Raw genomic sequence first — 24,210 nt, forward strand, 5'->3', positions numbered from 1 at the left:
AGCAACGGAAAACGCTGTTAAATTGCACATACTGCGACTCCAGGGAGGTACCAGTTGTTCATCAGCCACCGCTCTGCAGTCCAGTCATGCCCTCACAGACTCCCAGACGGTGCTTGGCGACTGTGTGCGCGTGATGCGGGCCACGCAGCGAGCGGCTTGTGAATGCGCATGCGCCAGACGCCACTGGGCCCGCGGTGCCCTGTCATTAGCTAATTCGGCCTGAAGCAGCGCTAACACGCTAACGCGCCGCGAATTACTCGCCGCCGACTGCATTCGGTACTGTCCTGCCCTCCGGCGCAGCTCCGCGCCTCACAGGTCTTAGCTCACTCCCCCATCCCCCCTCCCCCGCGCTTACCCCCCACCCCTTACCACCCCCGCATGCACCGTCGGCACGCCTTCCGCGCGCCACTGTTAACTCCGGCCGGGGCCGAATTTCATAATGAGAAGCACTAGCGCTGCTGCCCGCCTCCCCTTGAGTCCGTCTTAACTTAATTCCCTCAAATTAATTAATTAAATAATTAATTAACTGCGGTTTAACCGCGCCGGTGGACGGCCGGCGGCGCATGCGGGTCACGCTCCCGGCTGCGCGAGACGCTCCGCCCCCCCGGGGGCCGGCTGGCTCTCGCTCTTCGCTCTGCCCCCGTTTCCAATGCGAGTCGTCTTCCAGACTCCTGAGCGGCCCCACCGCTCCCGATGGAGCTTCGCAGCCGAAAGGCGTCTGTTTGCTGAGTTCACTCATAGGCTCTGAGGCGACTTCCAGCAGCCAGCTGCGGTCCTCTCTTGCTCAGAGCTGCCAAGAATATAAGCGCAATACCACTGCTCTTGTTCTGCTTGTACCTCTGAGAAACCATAAAGTGGTTTCCTAACAACAACAAAGGAACAGGCTAAAGCAATATATTCATATAGAACATGTTAAGGGGCCGGAGCTGTCTTAGCGCCAGCAGTCGCACCATCTATTTTTTGTGCAAAATTAATGGTATCCAGTTTAGAATTTAAAATGAAAACATTACTGAAAATTATCTAAAATAAAGCGGTTAAACGTTGTATAATGTAACTGAATTTATGGTTACTAAATAGGAGAACCGTGGAAAAAAATGAAGGACATTATTAGCTCCGTTATCTTCTAATCGTTTGACTCCAAATTCACATCGACCTTTTCAAGAAACGTCATATTGGCCGCTGAATGTACAAAATACTTATTTATTTCAAGTTTATGCTACCGTCACTTTTTATCTTAAGCTTAATGTAACATAATGCAACGCGTTTCGAACATACATCATATTCCATATTCCATAAAGAACAGCTATGAACTTATTAACAATTTGAAAGATTTGACAGTACCACATCAAGCCAAGCTTCTATCCCCAGATATTGTTAACCTTTACAGCAGTATGCCTGTAGATGAAACAGTTGAGATAATAAGAATGAACCTATTGAGGAACGAGACAATGAGCAAACCAGAAATCATAGAACTTGTAGATGTACTTAATCTAGTGCTCTCACAGGATAACTTCTCTTTTAACAATAAAATTTACACCCAGGGCCAAGAATTAGCAATGGGAAGCCCTCCCAGTGCCCTATTAGCTGAAATATTTATCAACGATATGGAAAAGAAAATTCTAACACTAAATGATAACATCACATGCAAAATTAAATTCTGTAAGAGATATGTAGATAACACCCTCATTGTATTTGATGGCACAGAGGATGAAGTGACAAACCTTTTTAACAAATTCAATAGCCTACATAGAAATATTTAATTCACCCTTGAACAGGAAGAAGAAAACACCATATCTTTTCTTGACATAGATATATAAAAAAAGAACCAAAAGATAGCTTTCAATGTTTACAGAAAATTTACTGGCACCGACACCACTATACCAAACTCCGCAACAAATCCCTCCTCCCACGAAAAAGCTGCTTATAGATCAATCCTGTACAGAGCACACAAATTTCCACTTCAACATACAGAACTCCGACAAGAAATTGAAACCATAACATATACTGCAATAAACGATGGATATGACCCTTCTCTAATTAATACCATGTCACAACAAATGAAAAATAAACTGAACAAGCAACATCAAACTACACTCACAACTGACAGCGCCCCAGCAGTCAAATATGTAAAAATGTCATATCTTGGAATAGCATCCGACAAATTAGCAAGACTGTTCAAAAACACGGACGTAAAAATCAGCTTCAGCACCAACAACAACTTAAGTAGGAAGCTTATTCACAATATAAAACGACCAGATACAAGTCTTGATGTATCTGGCATTTACAAAATTACCTGCAGCCAATGTAATAAATATTATATCGGCCTAACAGGCATAAATTTCACAACCCGACTCAAAGAACATTTAGACTGCTACAGGCTCGATAAATGTAACAAATCAGCAGTAGAAACTCACATTAAAGACACAGGCCACCCTTTAAAAATCGAAGTCAACCTCGAAATTTTACACAAAATAGGAAAAACTAAAAGAATGGATATGGAAGAAATGGAAATTTTCGTACATAACATAAAGCGTGAGGATAACATTCTCTACGAAATTACCGAATTCAAAAATTCAAAATTCTTCAACAGTCTTATGCCACTTCTAACTCAATTGATTCAAGATATGTCAATGTAAATAATTGACAACCAATCAGTCAGTACCAAGAATATCGATACAAAACCTCGATAATCGATACAGACTCACGTGCTACAGTCCGACATCTTGTGTTGTGTGTATAACATGGAAGCAATTTGTGCAGTGAATTACGTTGGCAATCAGTGACATAACTATTATGTGCAATAGTGTAATGACAATCAACAGCTCCACCATTAACCAGTGATGCGAGTGAAGAAGCAAGATTACGAAATTGTAAGTGATAAACTGTCATATAAAAGCCTTTCACAGGATGTTCGTAACACGTAACTGACGCAGACCTATCTGCATCCTATACAGGCAGCCGGCCGGTGTGGCCGCGCGGTTCCAGGCGCTACAGTCAGGAACCGCGTGACCGCTACGGTCACAGGTTCGAATCCTACCTCGGGCATGGATGTGTGTGATGTCCATAGGTTAGTTAGGTTTAAGTAGTTCTAAGTTCTAGGGGACTGATGACCACAGATGTTAAGTCCCATATCCTCAGAGCCATTTGAACAATTTTGAGCCTATACAGGCTGTGATACACATAGTCAACCACAAAGAAGAAAACCAGCAGAAGACATCACTGATTTCGATTTCTAGGCATACACGGCCCCCTTCCTTCAACCCAAATGCCACACCAACAGCTACAGTAAAAAACAATTGACAAAGTGTTCCAGATTAATCTAGTTTAAGACGGTTTATTTTAAGTAACATTTCTCTATGTATGTAAGTATGTATAAACGCCTGAAGATGAACAAAAGTTAACAGAAACTTGAAATAAATAATTATTCACACAGTCACGGTTCACAAACATAGCCATTTTCATAACCGCAAATTATGCGTTTGGTTCTGTTATCACGTGATATACTTCAAGCTGCTGAATTTCGGCATAAGTCAAATTACAAAATCCTCCGACATGAAATTAAATCATCGACGTATCTGAGTCACTTACCTATTTTAAATGTAAGTTTTTTTGCACTCCTTATTGAGTAACACAGAGCGATACAAGTTACACGAAGAGATTGTTTACGCGTTTCCCCATTATCGTAGCTGATATAACACGGTCCAAGTGGTATCCTGGAGTGTAAATAAAAGCTGTCTTCTTTATTATATGTTTCCTTTTTAGTTACTTAATCTGTCAAAAATAAAAATAATTTTACAAGGTTCCGCGAAAAAATTAACATACCAATAACATTGCTATGTTGTTGTTGTTATGGTCTTCAGTCTCCAGACTGGTTTGATGCAGCTCTCCATGCTACTCTATCTTGTGCAAGCTTCTTCATCTCCCAGTACCTACTGCAACCTACATCCTTCTCAATCTGCTTGGTGTATTCACCTCTTGGTCTCCCTCTACGATTTTTACCCTCTACGCTGCCCTCCAGTACTAAATTAGTGATCCCTTGATGCCTCAGAACGTGTCCTACCAACCGATCCCTTCTTCTAGTCAAGATGTGCCACAAACTTCTCTTCTCCCCAATCCTATTCAACACCTCCTCATTAGTTATGTGATCTACCCATTTAATCTTCAGCATTCTTGTGTAGCACCACATTTCGAAAGCTTCTATTCTCTTCTTGTCTAAACTATTTATCGTCCATGTTTCACTTCCATACAAAGCTACGTTCCATACAAATACTTTCAGAAACGACTTCCTGACACTTAAATCTATACTCGATGTTAACAAATTTCTCTTCGTCAGAAACGCTTTCCTTCCCATTGCTAGTCTACATTTTATATCCACTCTACTTCGACCATCATCAGTTACTTTGCTCCCCAAATAGCAAAACTCCTTTACTACTTTAAGTGTCTCATTTCCTAATCTAACACCAAATGGTTGGTTCAAATGGGTCTGAGCACTATGGGACTTACCTACTGTGGTCATCAGTCCCCTAGAACTTAGAACTACTTAAGCCTAACTAACCTAAGGGCATCACACACATCCATGCCCGAGGCAGGATTCGAACCTGCGACCGTAGCAGTCGCGCGGTTCCGGACTGAGTGCCTTAACCGCGAGACCACCGCGGCCGGCAATCTAATACCGTCAGCATCACCCGGTCCGCCCCAGTAGCTGAGTGGTCAGCGTGACGGATTGCCGTCCTCCGGGCCTGGGTTCGATTCCCGGCTGGGTCGGAGATTTTCTCCGCTCAGGGACTGGGTGTTGTGTTGTGTTCATCATCATTTCATCCCCATCCGGCGTGCAGGTCGCCCAATGTGGCGCCGAATGTAATAAGACCTGCGCCAAGGCGGCCGGACCTGCCCCGCGAGGGGCCTCCCGGCCAATGACGCCAAACGCTCATCATCATCATCAGCATCACCCGACTTAATTCGACTACATTCCATTGTCCTCGTTTAGCTTTTGTTGATATTCATCTTATATCCTACTTTCAAGACACTATCCATTCCGTTCAACTGCTCTTCCAAGTCCTTTGCTGTCTCTGACGGAATTACAATGTCATCGGCAAACCTCAAAGATTTTACTTCTTCTCCATGGATTTTAATACCTACTCCGAATTTTTCTTTTGTTTCCTTCACTGCTTGCTCAATGTACAGATTGAATAAAATCGGGGAGAGGCTACAACCCTGTCTGACTCCCTTCCCAACCACTGCTTCCCTTTCATGTCCCTCCACTCTTATAACTGCCATTTGGTTTCTATACAAATTGTACATAGCCTTTCGGTCCCTGTGTTTTACCCCTGCTACCTTCAGAATTTGAAAGATAGTATTCCAGTCAACATTGTCAACAGCTTTCTCTAAGTCTACAAATGCTAGAAACGTAGGTTTGCCTTTCCTTTATCTAGCTTCTAAGTTAAGTCGTAGGGTCAGTATTGCCTCACGCGTTACAATATTTCTATGGAATCCAGACTGATCTTCCACTAGGTCGGCTTCTACTAGTTTTTCCATTCGCCTGTGAAGATTTCGCGTTAGTATTTTTCAGCCGTGACTTATTAAACTGATAGTTCGGTAATTTTCACATCTGTCAACAACTGCTTTCTTTGGGATTGGAATTATTATATTCTTCTTGAAGTCTGAGGGTATTTCGCCTGTCTCATACATCTTGCTCACCAGTTGGTAGAGTTTTGTCAGGACTGGCTCTCCCAAGGCGGTCAGTAGTTCTAATGGAATGTTGTCTACTCCCGGGGCCTTGTTTCGACTTAGGTCTTTCAGTGTTCTGTCAAACTCTTCACGCAGTATCATATCTTCCATTTCATAATCTACATCCTCTTCCCTTTCCGTAATATTGTCCTTAAGTACAACACCCTTGTATAGACCCTCTATATACTCCTTCCAACTTTCTGCTTTCCCTTCTTTGCTTAGAACTGGGTTTCAACCTGAGTTCTTGATATTCATAAAAGTGGTTCTCTTTTCTCCAAAGGTGTCTTTAATTTTCCTGTAGGGAGTATCTATCTTACGCCTAGTGAGATAAGCGTCTACATCCTTACCTTTACCCTGTAGCCATCCCTGCTTAGCCATTTTGCACTTCCTGTCGATCTCATTTTTGAGACGTTTGTATTCCTTTTTGCCTGCTTCATTTACTGCATTTTTATATTGTCTCCTTTCATCAATTAAATTCAATATTTCTTCTGTTACCCAAGGTTTTCTACTAGCCCTCGTCTTTTTACCTACTTGATCCTCTGCTGCCTTCACTACTTCATCCCTCAAAGCTACCCATTCTTCTTCTACTGTATTTCTTTCCCCCATTCCTGCCATTTGTTTCCTTACCCTCTCCCTGAGACTCTGTACAACCTCTGGTTTAGTCAGTTTATCCAGGTCCCATCTCCTTAAATTCCCACCTTTTTGCAGTTTCTTCAGTTTTAATCTACAGTTCGTAACCAATAGATTGTCGTCAGAGTCCACATCTGCCCTGGAAATGTCTTACAATTTAAAACCTGGTTCCTAAATCTCTATCTTACCATTATATAATGTTGCTATATCATAACAAAACGGCAGCCGACAAAAATGGTTCAAATGGCTCTGAGCACTATGGGCCTTAACCTCTTTGTTCATCAGTCCCCTATAACTTATAATTACTTAAATCTAACTAACCTAAGGACATCACACACATCCATGCCCGAGGCAGGATTCGAACCTGCGACCGTAGCGGTTGCGCGGTTCCAGACTGTAGCGCCTAGAAATGCATGGCCACTGCGGCCGGCGGCAGCCGACATTTAGGCTCCAAGATGCCTTATGGATCACGCCATATCCCCTAGGAGGTACACTTGATAAAGGTAAATCGCAGAAACGAACTCGTAATGTAACTTGTATCACTACGGGTAAATAAATTAATAATGCAGCAAAAGAACGTGTTCTCAGACCTCATGCACGTTGCGGATCCGCTGGAAAGGTAGTTCTTGAATACCATTTATATATATAATCCCAATCCCAATAAACAACCTTTCTTATACACTGCCCGCATCTCGTGGTCGTGCGGTAGCGTTCTCGCTTCCCACGCCCGGGTTCCCGGGTTCGATTCCTGGCGGGGTCAGGGATTTTCTCTGCCTCGTGATGGCTGGGTGTTGTGTGCTGTCCTTAGGTTAGTTAGGTTTAAGTAGTTCTAAGTTCTAGGGGACTGATGACCATAGATGTTAAGTCCCATAGTGCTGAGAGCCTCTTATACACTGTTTACGTGTGATTTGAGGCAATCTGTAAACAGCGTTGTTTAAATCATTATATTGAAATTAAATTACCAATGATAATTTGGATTCTAGTTATAATCGTTATGTTACCACTCATGACCAGTTGTAGGAATCTCACATTACGTGACCATGTGTTACAGAGGTACAGTGTACTTGAAGTGTTACATCTGTTCTAGTTATACACTGAGACAATACTTGAAAAGAAAATGCATTCTTAACAACGAACATGATATCTGTATGAACCTGATCAGGCGCTGAATTACTATTCGACCGTAAAGCAACGTGACAAACACAAGACACAACTTCGATAATTAGATGAAAACCGACAACCATAATTTGGGCAGACTGTGACATTCATGTCGAACGATAATTAGCGCTAAGAATACGTATAATCACGGAAGATACTGGGCCCCCGAAACACATACTACACTGATCTACAAAAGTTAAGTAGATAATGTAATATAACATAAAAACAATTCGCTGAAAATTAATGAGAGTGCTAGAGGATAGCTTGAGTACAGAGTCAAATGGGTCTGGCCCGTCAACACGAGGCAGTTGAAGGAACGGGTAAGGATAGTGTGTGTGTCAATCGTTGAGTAGTTGGTGTTCTCCGTTAGAAATGGCCCAGCGGCAACTTCTGAATGGCTTCGCACAGGGAAAGAATCGTAGGGAAACTGAAGAAGGGCTGTTACTAGTATAGCCCAGAAATATAGTATTATAGCATTTTTTTTGGACGTGTGTGAGGAGCGTGTTTGTGCAACGGACAAGAAGAGAACTAGGTGAAACAGCGGGTGCACTTGCAGCGACGTTTAACAGGACTACAAGGAACACCACACAGGGCAGCGGCTGTCTGGTGGTAGTCTGTTTGCATGACGACCAAAATGTTAAGTTCCATTGATTCTTGCACATTTGCGACATCGTTTGCGACAGAGCTAAATTCACAGGGACAGGGCCAACGAGAAGTGAGAGCGTATGCTCTTCTTGTATGAGAGCAGAATTAGTATAATTTGCGCTTAGGGACGTACCCTAATATGGCGGGGCGTTTGAATGCTTAATGTACCTACAGACATTTTCGAACATTAACGCTTTAGTTGTACAGGTGTTGTGGTGTGCGGAAGCAAAGTATTGCATGGGTGTACTGACCTCAAAATCTTCGAACACGGTCCACTGACCAGTCAACATTACTGTGGCGCTGTACCTTCCCCCATGTGCGTTTGTTCAGGCCTGCATTTGACTCTGACTTCATATCTTATGGATGGCAATTAAAAGCGGGCCGCATAAGCCAACAATAATTTATATCGGTGTGGTAATGAATAATTTTCCAATATCAATTTCACAAATATCTTTTCTATGACCAATTTTTAAGAGAATACGCAGGCTACAATTATACAGAGCGTCCTTAAAGAAAAAAAAAGTAACATCAAGCTTTAGCATCATGCTCCTTACGCCAAAACACGTAAAAAATGTCTAATCAACATGATCTCTGAAACGCATACCTTAACAACTATGAGCACCTCTTCTTCGGTACTATGAAATACGGCTATTTTACTTCAAGCTCTTTGCTTTCCACATTTTGGGAGGAGGCTGTATAGACCAAAACATGAAACAAAGTCTATTAAACATTGGCTCTAAAATGCATACCTTAAGAGCAATGAGCACTTGTTCAGTGGAAGATGATGATGATGACTGGTTTGTGGAGCTCTCAACTGCGCGGTCTTCAGCACCCGTACAATGTCCCAATCTTTACACATTACAATTTTAGCCACGTTCACAAATTATGACGATGATTAAATGATGGGACAGCACAAACACCTAGTCCCCGAGCAAAGAAAATCCCCTACCCGGCCATGAATCGAGTCAGTAAAAGAGATGCGTTTCGCACTAGCGAAGATAAACAAGTGCTCAATGGTCTTAATGTATGAATTTCAGACACCATATTTATTCAACATCTTTTTCTCGGTTTGTTTCTTACTGCCTTCTCTCAAAATAGGGAAAGCGAAGTCCTTGCATTAGGAGTCATTTGTTTCATACTATCAAAGGAGAAGAAATCCTCACAGCTCTTAAGGAATGCATTTTAGAGCCCGTATACAGGGTGTTACAAAAAGGTACGGCCAAACTTTCAGGAAACATTCCTCACACACATATAAAGAAAAAATGTTATGTGGACATGTGTCCGGAAACGCTTAATTTCCATGTTAGACCTCATTTTAATTTCGTCAGTATGTACTGTACTTCCTCGATTCACCGCCAGTTGGCCCAATTGAAGGAAGGTAATGTTGACTTCGGTGCTTGTGTTGACATGCGACTCATTGCTCTACAGTACTAGCATCAAGAACATCAGTACGTAGCATCAATAGGTTAGTGTTCATCACGAACGTGGTTATGCAGTCAGTGCAATGTTTACAAATGCGGAGTTGGCAGATGCCTATTTGATGTATGGATTAGCACGGGGAAATAGCCGTGTCGCGGTACGTTTGTATCGAGACAGATTTCCAGAACGAAGGTGTCCCGACAGGAAGACGTTCGAAGCAATTGATCGGCGTCTTAGGAAGCACGGAACATTCCAGCCTATGACTCGCGACTGGGGAAGACCTAGAACGACGAAGACACCTGCAATGGACGAGGCAATTCTTCGTGCAGTTGACGATAAACCTAATGTCAGCGTCAGAGAAGTTGCTGCTGTACAAGGTATCGTTGACCACATCACTGTATGGAGAGTGCTACGGGGCAACCAGTTGTTTCCGTACCATGTACAGCGTGTGCAGGCACTATCAGCAGCTGATTGACCTCCACGGGTACACTTCTGCGAATGGTTCATCCAACAATATGTGAATCCTCATTTCAGTGCAAATGTTCTCTTTACGGATGAGGCTTCATTCCAACGTGATCAAATTTTAAATTTTCACAATCAACATGTGTGGGCTGACGAGAATCCGCACGCAATTGTGCAATCACGTCATCAACACAGATTTTCTGTGAACGTTTGGGCAGGCATTGTTGGTGATGTCTTGATTGGGCCCCATGTTCTTCCACCTACGCTCAATGGATTTCATACGTGATACTCTACCTGTGCTGCTAGAACATGTGCCTTTACAAGTACGACACAACATGTGGTTCATGCACGATGGAGCTCCTGCACATTTCAGTCGAAGTGTTCGTACGCTTCTCAACAACAGATTCGGTGACCGATGGATTGGTAGAGGCGGACCAATTCCATGGCCTCCTCGCTCTCCTGAACTCAACCCTCTTGACTTTCATTCATGGGGGCATTTGAAAGCTCTTGTCTACGCAACCCCGGTACCAAATGTAGAGACTCTTCGTGGTCGTATTGTGGACGGCTGTGACACAATACGCTATTCTCCAGGGCTGGATCAGCGCATCAGGGATTCCATGCGACGGAGGGTGGATGCATGTATCCTCGCTAACGGAGGACATTTTGAACATTTCCTGTTACAAAGTGTTTGATGTCACGCTGGTACGTTCTGTTGCTGTGTGTTTCATTCCATGATTAATGTGATTTGAAGATAAGTAATAAAATGAGTTCTAACATGGAAAGTAAGCGTTTCCGGACACATGCCCACATAACATATTTTCTTTCTTTGTGTGTGAGGAATATTTCCTGAAAGTTTGGCGGTACCTTTTTGTAACACCCTGTATACAGAATTTTTTCTTGTTTTGGAGTAAGGAACCTGTTCCTAATGTTTTCGTTTTTTATTTTATGAGCCAACCAGTGCATCCTCTCCGGTTCCCAGATAATCTGAGTTCCGTGCGAATCTGCCGGTCAGGTAAGGAGAAACTTCTTTGTGTGTTCAGGCTGTGTAGTACCGATATAAATAGCTTTCCCAAGAGAGACGTAATGAGCTGCTTATTTTTGAGGCAAAAAATTACGCTGATTTCTCTCCACATCAGTGGCAAAGAGAGACAACACACCATCTTACTCAGAGACTAGTCGGCCGTTGGCCAGCTCTTTTTGAATGACTGAGTAATTTGGCTCTATGTGAATCAAGACACTCCCTGCTCTCTTTCGACCCACCTCCTTAAGAAGCGTTCCGCCGAGACAACAACCGCTTCCTCGCTTTCTTGAAGCAACACTGCAAATTCCGTCGCCGCCCTGGTAACACTGAATGTTCCTTGGTATAATTTAGTTTCGGTTAGTGCGGATTTCTTCTTATCCGTAATGAGGACATCAGTTCATTCAATTCGCATATTACTCGGTGGCTCTTTTGCGTTTCTCTCGTTTGCCTTTAAAGCAATTATCGCTCATAATTTTTGAAACGGTACTCTGGTTTTATTCATGCCTTGGAGAGGAGTCTAAACTGATCGCAGCTGCTGGCTGGCTCGTGTCACTACGTGAACCAGCATACTGATGGACTGTTCATACGCTAACTGAATCGGCGAACGTATAAACAAGTCAGTCACTCAGATGTGGTGACGTTGTACCGATTCGGGCTACATAAAGGACAACAAATTCATGACCTGCAGGCGTTGGAATGACCTGTCTCGACCTGCCGAAGCAACGCCTTTCTACTGCGCCGTCTGGAATGTAGTGCCAAGTCTGTCCCCTCTTGGAATAAATACACAACCCTGTGTGTGCAACTGATATACCGACAGACTGTGCCATCCACCTGCGTGTCCCTTCTGCAGTGCTTTACAGCTAGGGTTCCACAGGATAACCAAAAATGGTCGGGGGACAACACTACGTCCTCACTTTGGAAGATCCCGTCTGTGGGTCTATCTCGTGGACTGTTTTGTAACAGACTTAACAAGAAAGGCTAATAGCATTCAATATTTACAAATAACTTCCACTTAATAGTGCTAGTCCTCATCAGCTCCATTGTTTGAAATTCCTCTACAATACTTATCTCGTAGTTCCTCTTTAAACAACTAAAGGACTGTAATTCCAGAAAACTACACGGTGGTAATAATTAAACTTTCGCTGCTTTGCCACTGCAGACAGAAAACTATTTACCCTATGGGTGCCAAGAGTGCTGCCAGCAATCATCAACGGTATGAGCACGCAGAAAATAATGTAAACCTTTGCATTAAAGACGCTTCGACAATTCTACCGCTGACTACAGTGCTTGGTGGTCGACGTACTGAGAGACGCCATGCCAGTGTATTTGCTGCACTCGCCAGGGATCAACCCTGGCAGTATCTAAGACTGGCGAACGTAAATAAACTGCAATAAAGAGCTTCTTCTATACACGATCTGCCTACTTTGCTGCACTCACATCTGCATCGCGTAGACCTAGAAAATCTACATACCCCGCTAGTGAAGATGGAGATTACAACCAGAAGACAGTATCCAGTTCCATGGTTCTTCAGCAGGTCATCCTACGCAGCCATACGAGTGAGTGGCTATTTTAGTGCCTGTCTCGTACCTTTTCCTATCCTTTCTTCTTCCGTGTTATTTTGGTTATACTGTGTACTTGTTGTGGTAGTAAGTAAGGATACCTGCCATCTCTTTTAGGCAACACTCGGACGAATGTGGCTAAAGTTTTAAAGTTCTGTGCCCTGTCAAATGTTTTTACAAAGTTTTTAGGGAGAGGATTTTAATTTGCTCACTGTGTGACATATTTTATGTAAGTGGCCAGCCAATAACAATTTCCTGTGACATTCTTGTTGCTATGTTTCCGCTTTCCTTAGGTTTTACTTTCTTATGTAGCATTTTCCTTCTTTTCCTGCTTTCTTTGAGTGTGTGCTTTAGCTTCCTTAGGTTTGTCCACATTCCGTCCTTTTAATGTGTGTCAGGGCGCTGATGACCTCGATGTTGAGCGCCCATAACCCCCAACACACCACCACCACCATCTAAGTAACACAGTTCAACGTGTGCTGGATCAGGCAGCCCACTTACAGGAAAAATAGGAAATCTAAGACAAGAACGCGTATCTGTCTTTGATGCTAACACTGCCTCATTGGTAATCCCATTTGATGGTAAATCAAGGGAAAACATCTCTATGAATGAAACTGAGTAATGAGCAGTTAGTGATTGTAGCCAGCCTGAAGTTATCAGAGGATACTAGGGCTTGTGTAACACGTCTCGAGAAATTAATTGGTGCACAGTCGTTTAAGAGATTGGTTAGTACAAAGATGCAGCAGAAAAAATACATCCACGCACTACAGTGAGCAGCTTAACTCCACATTTCAGAAATACGGAGATTCAAGGTTTGAAGATGGTATTCGGAAAATTAATTTTAATGCACATGAGCTCAACGAGGACATAATGCTAACAGGGCTATAACACAGGAAGCCAAACACAGAGCATTTGATGCTTTATTGTTGGTTTACTACAGGAAATGCCACGTGTGCCACGTATGCAGTTTACAAGACAGTGAATAATACGGTGGAACCAGCAGTAGCATTAGCTGATATGTCCGCCGTACCACGGGACAGAGAAGGATATTTAACGTAGATACCAAGTGGTTTAAATGTCGTCGTCCATATTAAGCGTATTCGTAGCAGCAACGGTTTGAGCACTTTAAATGGAAACGCGCATGCAAAGATTCACAGAAATAGGGGAGGTGGACACATAGTGGACCTCAAAAACATCCGTTAAACAGGACAGAAAGCGGTGTTCCACTGTAAAATGCCACCAATGAAGGTTAGTATGCGTCACCATTATGCATTGTGTGCGGAATTCTTTCTCTGATGAGCAACGTGAAAAGAAAATTGTGCAATTTCTTGTAAGATATTGAGTCTGAAGTATCTGTTAAAGAAGAAGAATGCTTGACGCAGAAGAAAGGAATCCGCCATGTTGCAGGTTAAGCAGTGTACGCGGGGATTATGTTAACATACTAGGTTTAGCAATGCTGGAATTCCAAGAGGAGGAAGTAATTTCCGGGTTAGCGTATAGAGGGTAGGTGCAAAAATGTTATGCTTGGTTTATATTTCGTGGTTGGGCGTCAGGCTAAGGCTGTCTTAGAACGTCGTATAGCAGAACTGAATGGAACACCGTTTCATTTGTTTTACGGGCGCAAAAACCAACACTGCTCGCAAGGATCCTCTGTATTCCAGGGGTGGCCACCTAAACTGTGTACAAGGTCCACTAACTTTAACTAACCTGCGGGATATCGCACCAAGTGCTGTGGGAAAACTAATAATGGTAGTACAGGGGGTATTCGGCCTGTTAATTCTCTGTGTATGGTTGACCCTTTGGATGAGAATGAAGTATTAGTTAATCCACACTGTTTTAAACAAAGTAGCTTCTCCTACATTTGAGAAACTGGCGGATGCCAAGATGTGCCTGTCAGATTTGATATCATTAGGTCTGAAGAAGGGAAGGTATCTTGTGATATCGAAGTTTGACAGATATAAATAAATAGCAAAAGGGCCCGTCTAGGGCTGGGCAACACGAAAATCGGTCCTGGGCACCAGATTTTAGGGGTGTCATTTTGATTGTAAGAGTGAGGAAAATATTGATGAGTTAAACATTCTGTAATAGGAAAACATCACTGCATGCACACAAAATGTTAACTGTAGTCATTTAAGTGGTCACCGTCGCGTCGGTTACCCAAATTTTCATTATTTTGATGACGTCTATCGCTGTGAATGGCCGAGAGCGTCTGTTTCATTTTCACCGCTCTCTGCTTGGGTAATGTTTTCCGCTCGCTTCGAGACACCATTGTCGTGGCTGTGTGACCTCTCGTTACGTGAATCATGGTAAAGAGAGAGGCAGCAGTTGCCATTCGCATAAAAATTCGCCATAAGAATAAAAAGGAAGTTGTCATTCGAAGCACGAGAGGAGTCCGTCAAAGACCCAAAATAACAACATGAAACACATTTTTGGAAATTTTTCATTCGCTCAAGCATTTTACTACATTTATGCACTAGGTGATTGATTTGAAGAACTTAGTAACCAGAGTAACTATTTTAAATTTTTATATAATGCATATGATTTAAATATAATATCCAAGAAATGCTAGTAAAACTATGCAAGCATTTAGTATGTATTTTAACTAATGGTGATTCTGTTGAGATAAATGGGGTAGAATCAGCAGAGGAAATTTTTCCATTATCCGCGTTTTTGGGCAAAAATGAAAGTCTAAGCAATGTACTAGGTTTAATTACAAAGCTAAATTTTAGCCCAAATATTACTAGTACCTTAAGAATTTCGCCAACGATGCCAACAACCGAAGCAAGTGGCGAAAAGAGTTTCTCTAAGTTCCTTTTTACTTTTGACTACAGAAAGTCGTATCAATTGTTTGTCCTCTTTGGAAATTAAGAATTAAATTGCTGATCAAGTAAATTTAAAAGATGTACTGCAGCAAGAAATTTTACGGAACTGGAACTAAGAAAAAATATGTGTTGTTGTTAGTTCACACTACCTTGATTAATTTTGAAAATAACGGCATTTAAAAATGTAAAAATTATGTGATTAACAGTTTGTGGGTAGGTACTGGTGTTTCTTAATTTATTTCTGGTGTTCCCTACTGTTTGCCTTTCAGTCTTCAATCGTTCTAAAAATATACTTTTACTGAAATTTAAGTAGGATGATTCGATTTTTATTGGAAGAATCTCCGGCGGAGAATCACACGCCACACCAAGCCATCTCAGACAGCCCGTTCTTCGTTTGTAATTCAGTTATTGCACTGTAAATTGAAAGTTAGAACGAATTTTATTCCTTAGTTTTTCATAGGGTTTCTGTTAAAACGTTATTGAAAGAACTTAAATAATAAGCATATTCTTAAAATCGACTTCGTCTGGATTCGATTGCCCATACCTCCTCGCATATTTCCTGAGGCAGGATGATCTGGTGTGGCGTGCTAGAATGCAGAAGCAGCCATAGCATTAAGGTTCATCTACTGGTGATAACGGCTGGGTGGATTGCCGACATGGTCATCACATGTCCGATGATCATAGATTGCTGCTAGTACCGTCTAATCCGCGAGAGGTGTTCCCGTTCCTTTTTTCTTAAAATCTATTATTATCACTCATAAAATGTTCAAAAACACATCCTTTTTTCTGGATGTAGGTGGATAGCTGGTAAGCCGTGTCGTAACAAACAAAGAAATGAGGTAAAGACCTCATTCATCATCTATATCGACCATGTCAGTTTCTCCCACCGTATTCGTGGATCGAATAGTCCACGAATGTACTACAGTCCGCAGTCTCCAACGGGCACAATGTTTCGGCGATGACACATGTCGCCACTCTCAGGTGCGTCGACAAACTTACCTCCTGAGGGTGTGTGGCCGACTTACATCCCCTCCCACGGCAAGCCGTTTCCTCCGAGCCCTGCATCCGAGGGTAAACGTCGGCAGTCGCGCTAACGCTTGCGTCGGCGTTTGTGGTTGCGTAGATGTAGTTTCTCGATCGAGCCTGGTCTCCAGATCGTTGTGCTTGCTGAGCGTCTACCTAATTAGAAGCAATGCTAGTTTGTAACCCTTGCTGAGATTACAGTCATAGCCCTTTTTGATAAGACCATCTCTGGTGCAAAGGGAGGTAAATTTTTTACACTCCCCACTAATTTCCGTGTTTGACTGCATGGGCGAGAGAGAGTTTTACGCGGTGCTTTTTCAGTATGCGCACAGTTATTCCCCGTAGCGCGCAGAAGTCCGGCATAAAGGCTTGGTTTTACCTGCACCCCGTGATTTCTTCTGTCTCCGCAAGTTGTACTCTAGTGCTGGGGCGAAGAGAGCACTTAATCTGCCATTTTTAATACCCGCTTTTACGGAACACAGTTCTAGGTAATTCCAGTTCCTGGAACAGGCTCTCTGCGTCTGTGTAGATGTGCAACCTGTCTGCTACTGTTTTTAGTATCCCATTTCTCTGCACGGGGTGGATGGAGGTATCTGCGTATCTATATCGATGAATTTCGTAGATGGAGTGTGAAAGTAAACATTCTACTACAAGAGAACGACTTATCATTATTAAAATTAATGCTTTAGGTTTGCATCTTTATGCTAATTGATAGTATAGAAAATTTCCCATTCACTTCCATTTGCAAATCGAATGAGGCGTGTCGATAACGTTACCTGAAGACTTTGGTGAAAAAACTAAAACCATTTTTCCTGGTGTATACTGAACTCTCTTTGAAACTGCCATTAACAATGAAACGAGAGATCAAATGCAACACTTCACACCCATGCCATACAGTTTCTCGTTTCAATAAGTGTATAGTTGCACCATTATGTTGGGGTTTATATGTTTTTGTCTGAACAACTGTTTCAGTCAGAGTTCAGTCAGGCACCAGCTCTTGTCCCAGTTGTTTCTATGAACCTCATACCTGTATGCTTACCATTTTGATTTGTAAATTTCTTGTTTGTTTGTGCACATACTAAGTACAGCCTCACATATTGGTAACTGCACTGTAGAGCTCTGCCGATCTTAGTATGGATAGGGACTGTGATTTCTGTATTGGGATGCAGACTGAGTTGGTGACCACTCACAGCTCCAGGCGATGGTGACTTTGATGATGCTGCATGAGGCTGTTACTAAAGGACGTCATTGTGGGATGCCAGACATGGGGATTTATAGCCTGTCCAGTACATTCGTGATCTGTCCACTATGGTGACAGCCCCAATTATTGCTTGGGCTGAGTTTTTTCTATCACCTAGGGTCGAGAGGGTAGTTGTTTCAGAGTGTGGCAGGCAGCGAAAGACTTTCAAGGGGACCACTTGTAAGGCCTTCCTCGATTCATCTGACAAAAATGTTTCGGGCGCTGTCTGTGGCTGATAAAAATCCTGAGCCACGTGCAGTCAGCTACTCTGTTTCAGAGGAAGCCTCTCAGAATGCAACACAGGGGCAGTCACGGATGGCGAGATAACTTGTAGTAGGGAGTTCCAATGTTAGGCAAATAATACGATCTCCTAGAGGAAGGGCTGCCAAGGAGAAAGAAGTCCAGTGAGCACTCTATGGATACTGCGAGGGCATGGTTATCCCAGATCTGAAATGGATTCTTCCAAATTCTATGAAGCGCACAGGCTGCAGATATCGGCAAGTAGTGACTGTGCCAGTACTAGTGCTGTGTTTAACTTCGTATCAGAAGTGTTTCCATGTGGTTTGGGTGGATATCTTAAGTTGTAAAGACTGCCAGTCTTCCTTGCAATATGAAGGCAGAGGTCATCATCATCTGTAGCATCGTCCACTTGAGTGACTGCGGACCTTCGTTGCAGATGGATCTGACTCAGAGGTTCAGACAGTTCTACTACTGCCAACTACTGTCTAGGCCGCAGTTTGCTTGACTTGCGAAATAGGGCGTTGGAGTATCGAGTCCCGATTACACACAGGAGTCGGCTACACGAGTATTGGGGGCTTTGTGGAGTGAACTGGGAGGTCCTTTTAGGTTAGAGAGCCTCAGAAAAGAACATGAACGTATTTGGTCTCAAAGGGAACAGGTCAATCGTAGAACAAGAGTACATCAAGAAACCACAGGTTTTATAGCACGTAGTTAACTGTCGTAACTATGTTGGTAAAGGACACAGCTGTAGGAGCTAATATAAAGCACTTAAGCTCAAATATTTTCAGGTACTGAAACCAGGTTAAACCGGAGATAAGATCAGCCAACATTTTGGCGAAGAGCAGAGTAAATAAAGGCAGCAGCCAACTGTTTGTTGCTGTTAGACGTAGTATATCTTGTAGCGAAACTGAAATAGTTGCTTCCTGTGAGTTAATAAGGGTAAAGGATATATCCGACAACCTAAATAAATTGATAATTGGTTCTTTTTGCCGACACACTGACGTAGCTGATACAATTACAGGAAGGTTTACAGAAAACTTCATCATCATTTCCAATATGTACCCCACTCACACAGTTATTCTTGGTTCTGACTTAAATCTACCCTCCATATATTGACGAAACTTCAAGTTCAAACGCGGTGGTAAGCAGAAAATTTAATCTGAAATTGTACTAAATGCTTTCTCCGAAAACTATTTTGACCTATTAGTTCAGGAGCCAACTCGGAGTCGGAATGTTTGGGAGAATTTACTTGACCTCTTGGTAACAAATAATCCCAAGCTGATAGGGAGCATTATGACGAGTGATGGAATTAGTGACCAAAAGATCGTTGTAGTGAGACTGTATGCTGCAACTACAACATCAAAACCCATCAAAAATAAAAGTAAAATTTATCTAGTTTAAAAAAAAGCTTGACCGAAAGATCGTTGTAGTGAGACAGTACGCTGGAAAACCAAAACCCACCAAAATAAAAGAAAAATATATCTATTGTAAAATAAGGTGATACATTTTCCCTTGACATGTTCCTAAGGGACAGTCTCCATTCTTTCCGAGCTAACTATGTAAGCGTAAATCAGAGGTAACCAAAATTTAAAGACATGTATCTACAGCAGTTGAGAGACTTTTACCAAATGAATTAATAAGAGGCGAGTCTGATTCCCCATAGTACACAAAAAAGGTCAGACCACTGTTACAGAAGCGACGAAAAAAGCATGCACAATCTTAAAAAGACGCAAAATCCACAAGCTTAGTGAAGTTTTTACTGAGGATCGAAATCTTGCGCGGATTTGAATAAGACATGTTTGCAGTAGTTTCCCAACGAAACTCGAAACTCTGTCGGGATATCTGGCAGAAAATTCACAGAGATTTTGGTCGTATATGAAATATACCAACTGCAAAACACAATCAGTATCTTGCTGCTCGATAGAGATTGTAATCAAATGTAAAGTAGGACAGCAGTCAGACACAGAAACCGTAGTACGCTGCAGATCTACATTTCGACTATAACACAGTCATCATCATTTCTAGAATAAGAAAAATGAAGAATCAAGAACAGGTACAAAACATACCTATAAGCCAGATATACGAATCCATAGCATACTGTTACCAAAAGAGTCATATAGGCATAATATATTGTTATAGTAATTGAACTTTATCGCCATGTTCCCACTTAAATGGATTCATACAACTGGTAGAGACTTATTTTGTACCTGTTCTTGATCTTCAGGTTTCTGTATTTCAACAACGATGATGACTATCTTATAATCGAAATATATATATATAAGACTAATTACGGGTTCTGCTACTGGTCGCTCTCATTCTTTACATTTCAATATTTAACGGTGGCTGTGCACCATCGTTACCTGATGCATTACAATTTAGACGGTAATGATTCCGAAGACAGTGCCAGTAAAGCTGAGTTGCTAAATCCGATTTACCAAAATTCCTTCACCAAATCGGGAGAAGTAAATATTATACTATTCGAATCAAAAATTGTTGTCAGTGTGATTAACTTAGGAGAAGATATCCTCAGTCTAGCGAAGCATCTTAAAACACCTAACAGCGCAAGTCTTCCGGTCCACACTGTATACCAGTCAGGTTCGTTTCAGAGTATACTGATACAATACCTGCATACTTAACCATATACAACCGCTCGCTCCTAGAAAGATTGCTGGAAAGTTGTGCAAGTTATACCAATACCGAGGAAAAGAAATAGGACTAAGCCGTCTGTTTATAGACCCATATCAATGACATCGATTTGTAGTAGGAATTTTGGAACATATAGTATGCTCGAACGTTATCAATTACCTCGAAGATAACGAATTATTCACCAATAACCAACACAGATTCAGAAAATGTAGTTCTTGTGGATCACACCTTCTACGGTCGCAGGTTCGAATCCTGCCGCGGGCATGGATGTGTGTGATGTCCTTAGGTTAGTTAGATTTAAGTAGTTCTAAGTTCTAGGGGACTGATGACCACCGATGTTAAGTCCCATAGTGCTCAGAGCCATTTGAACCATGTGACTCATTTGATCACACCTTGCTCTTTATTTTCATGCTCAATAAGTGATACCGACAGGGGATCTCAAACTGATTGCTTATTTTTTGATTTACATAAGAATTTTCAAACCGTTTCTCATAAGCGACTCCTAATCAGATAGCGTATCTATGGGGAATCGTCTTAGTTGTGCGACTGGATACGTCATTACCTGTTGGAATGATCACATTTCATAACTGACGAAAAGTCATCGAGTAAAGCAGCAATGATATCTGGCGGTCCCTCTGCTGCTCCTAATCATTATAAATTATTTAGAAGAAAATCTGAGAAGCTGTCTTCGAGTGTTAGCAGACGAGCTGTCATTTACCGTCTAATGAACTCATGAGAAAATCGAAACCAATTACGAAATGATTTGGACAAGATACTAGTTTGGTGCCAAAGGTGACAATTGACTCTAAATATTAAAAAGTGTGAGGTCGTCCCCGCGAGTCCTAAAATAAATAAGTTAAATATTGTTTACAAGATAAATCATACAAATTTACGGGCTAACAATTCAGTTAAATGACTAGGAGCCAAATTCACGAACAACTTATCTGTAAAGCCGATATAGATAATGATGTGTGGAAGGCGAGCCAAAAACAATTAGAAAATGAAACACATCCAAAGAAGAGACTGTCTACACTACGCTTGTTCGTCCTCTGCTGGAGTTTTGGCGAAAGACATCGAAAGTTTCAAAGAAGGGGAGCTCGTTTTTTACTGCGTGGAAATACTAGGAAGTGCTTCACGTATATGACTCGCAACCTGGGATGATAGTCACTAAAACAAAGGCATTTTTCAATGCGAGGAGATCTTTTGACTAAATCAAACTCCAACTCTATCCTTCAAAAGCGAAAGTATTCTGTTGACGTCCATGTACGTAGGGGGAACTGATGATCGCAATAAAATAAGAAAAAGCAGAGCTCGCACGGAGCGCTTTAAGTGTTTGTTTTTCCTGAACACTGTGGAACGTTATAGTAATAGTGTGGAAATGGTTCGATGAGCCCTCCGCCAGTCATTTACGTGCAAATTGAAGAGTGATATCGTGGGTGTAGATACTAATATTATAAATTCGAAAGCAGCTCCTTATCTTTTCACAACGAAACCAAACCACTTCGGAGAAATATGGTATGGAGGTAATATGAAGCCAGAGGAAATGTGCGAAAAAAAAAGCAAAGAAAAAAAAAAATCGTCCCCTAAGCGGGTGAAGTAGAGAATGGAACTTATTTCTTGTATATCAGTGAACATGTGTGTAATGTACACGTTGCATAACGCATACCTACTTCAATAGCATGATGGTTAGATGGGTGCGCCTACCCATGCTCTTCCGCATGCACTGTTGGCAGAGTCAAATGGTTCAAATGGCTCTAATCACTATGAGACTTTACATGTGAGGTCATCAGTCCCCTAGAACTGAGTTCAAGAGTGAAGCGCCTAGAACCGCTCGGCCACTGCGGCCGGCATAATTTTAGGAAGTCCACAATTTATTACAGTAAGTGTCCAACTTGATTTCTTAAAACAGGTATCCATTTTCTAGAAAATAATAGACATTTTTGTAGTCAGTTTCGTATTTAATTTACTTTCGACAATATTGCTACAAATGATAGTTCTAAATGACGTGTTCGTGTGTATTAAACCCACATCTTTACTAGTATTTTGCCTTATAGCATACCCATAGTATCTCTGTAAACGTTCAATCACCTCATCAGTAAGCCTGCATCTCCCTCCTATTGTCTTTCCATCACTGAACTTACTTGAACCCAAAGTTTGTTTGAGCCTTCGAAGCTGTGCACCCATACGCTTTTGCACATGACCAGTGCATTCCAACTTTTCAACCACAAATTCATTTCCATATGGTTTCAGGTCTTCTATAGTCTTGAAACCTTTGGAGTCACCATCCCCAAGGTAGTATTTGTACCTAACGTTGTATCTGGGAACTGAACATTCAAAAATTTATTTCACTCCATACACTTCCATTGCTCCACTTGATCCACTAAAATTTGCCTCACAGGTTCCACTGTGCTCTTCTTTGATTTTATTTTTGCACCTACAATGTTTTGATAATTTTGCAACATCTATCACTTTTGCACTATCACCACAAGTAGCAGTTACAACCCCATTCAGGGATTTATGACCCCTCTTCTGCCAGGAACCATCTAATGCCACTACCAAATCCCTAGAGCCACCGTTCATTTCTACAAATTCCTCCACTGCTTCCTTCATGGTTTTCAAAGCCACATCTTCAACAGAAGATCCTACCAGTTCACAATAGTACCCAAATTTGCTTGGAGGCGATGGTAAGTTCATAATACCACAAAACAGTTTACCAGCAGCAGACCCTTTTCCAATGGATCGAAGGCCATATACAAGTGGAACATTCACATCAAACACTCTAGATCGTCCATTTTCACCAAAGAGACTGGCATGTGAATTGTAGAAAGTCACTTGATACTTGCAACATGCACAGATTGTATTCATCTCACAAGCTAAACCAAAGTGCTTTGTTATCTCTAGTCCCACTCCTACACTTGAATACATTTTGCACAGAACACTTTCTTTCAGCACAGAAGATAATAATCCAATATTCAGTACTTCGTTAATATCATCAATGTCACTAACATTCAGGAAATCTGTCACTTCCACCAGTCAGCTTTTTGCTAGAAGATGTCACAGGGCTATGGCCAGCCATGTGTTGCTTAGCAGAAGAACGCACTGTTTCAGTAATTGTAGTATCGCAACTTGGTAGTCGTGTTAATTTTCTTTTCCCTACGTTCTTCCTCTTCTTATATACACGGTTACTAAAACGTGGCATCGCAACCAGAACAACGCTTTACACAAGAAGTATAATACTACCAACAACAGGCGCAACACTGAACTAATTCGAAACGGTAAACAGCAAAGAGACGATGTTCCGCGCTCTTAGCGCTTCATTTGTCACAGAAAACAATGTAGCCAACACTTGCACACTCACTGTATGCGTAACAAAAGGCGCTGTATGCGTAACAGGCCGAGAAAATCCCAAGCAGTTCGCCAGGAAGGCCCGAGAGGGTGTTAGATGCATTCGGCGGCCGCCCATTTCCTCTGCAGGCGTGGGGGAAAATGGTAATAACTCCACTTCTAGGGCGAGTAGAACAATAATTCAAAGTTAACATTAAAGAGTAATGTTCCAATTAATTTTCGGTAGCAAAAAAAAATCGTAATTTTTTGGATTTGACCACCTCCGGCTCCCCT

This window comes from Schistocerca cancellata, chromosome 8 (genome assembly GCF_023864275.1).
Source record: "Schistocerca cancellata isolate TAMUIC-IGC-003103 chromosome 8, iqSchCanc2.1, whole genome shotgun sequence".
In the NCBI taxonomy this organism is placed as follows: Eukaryota; Metazoa; Arthropoda; class Insecta; order Orthoptera; family Acrididae; genus Schistocerca; species Schistocerca cancellata.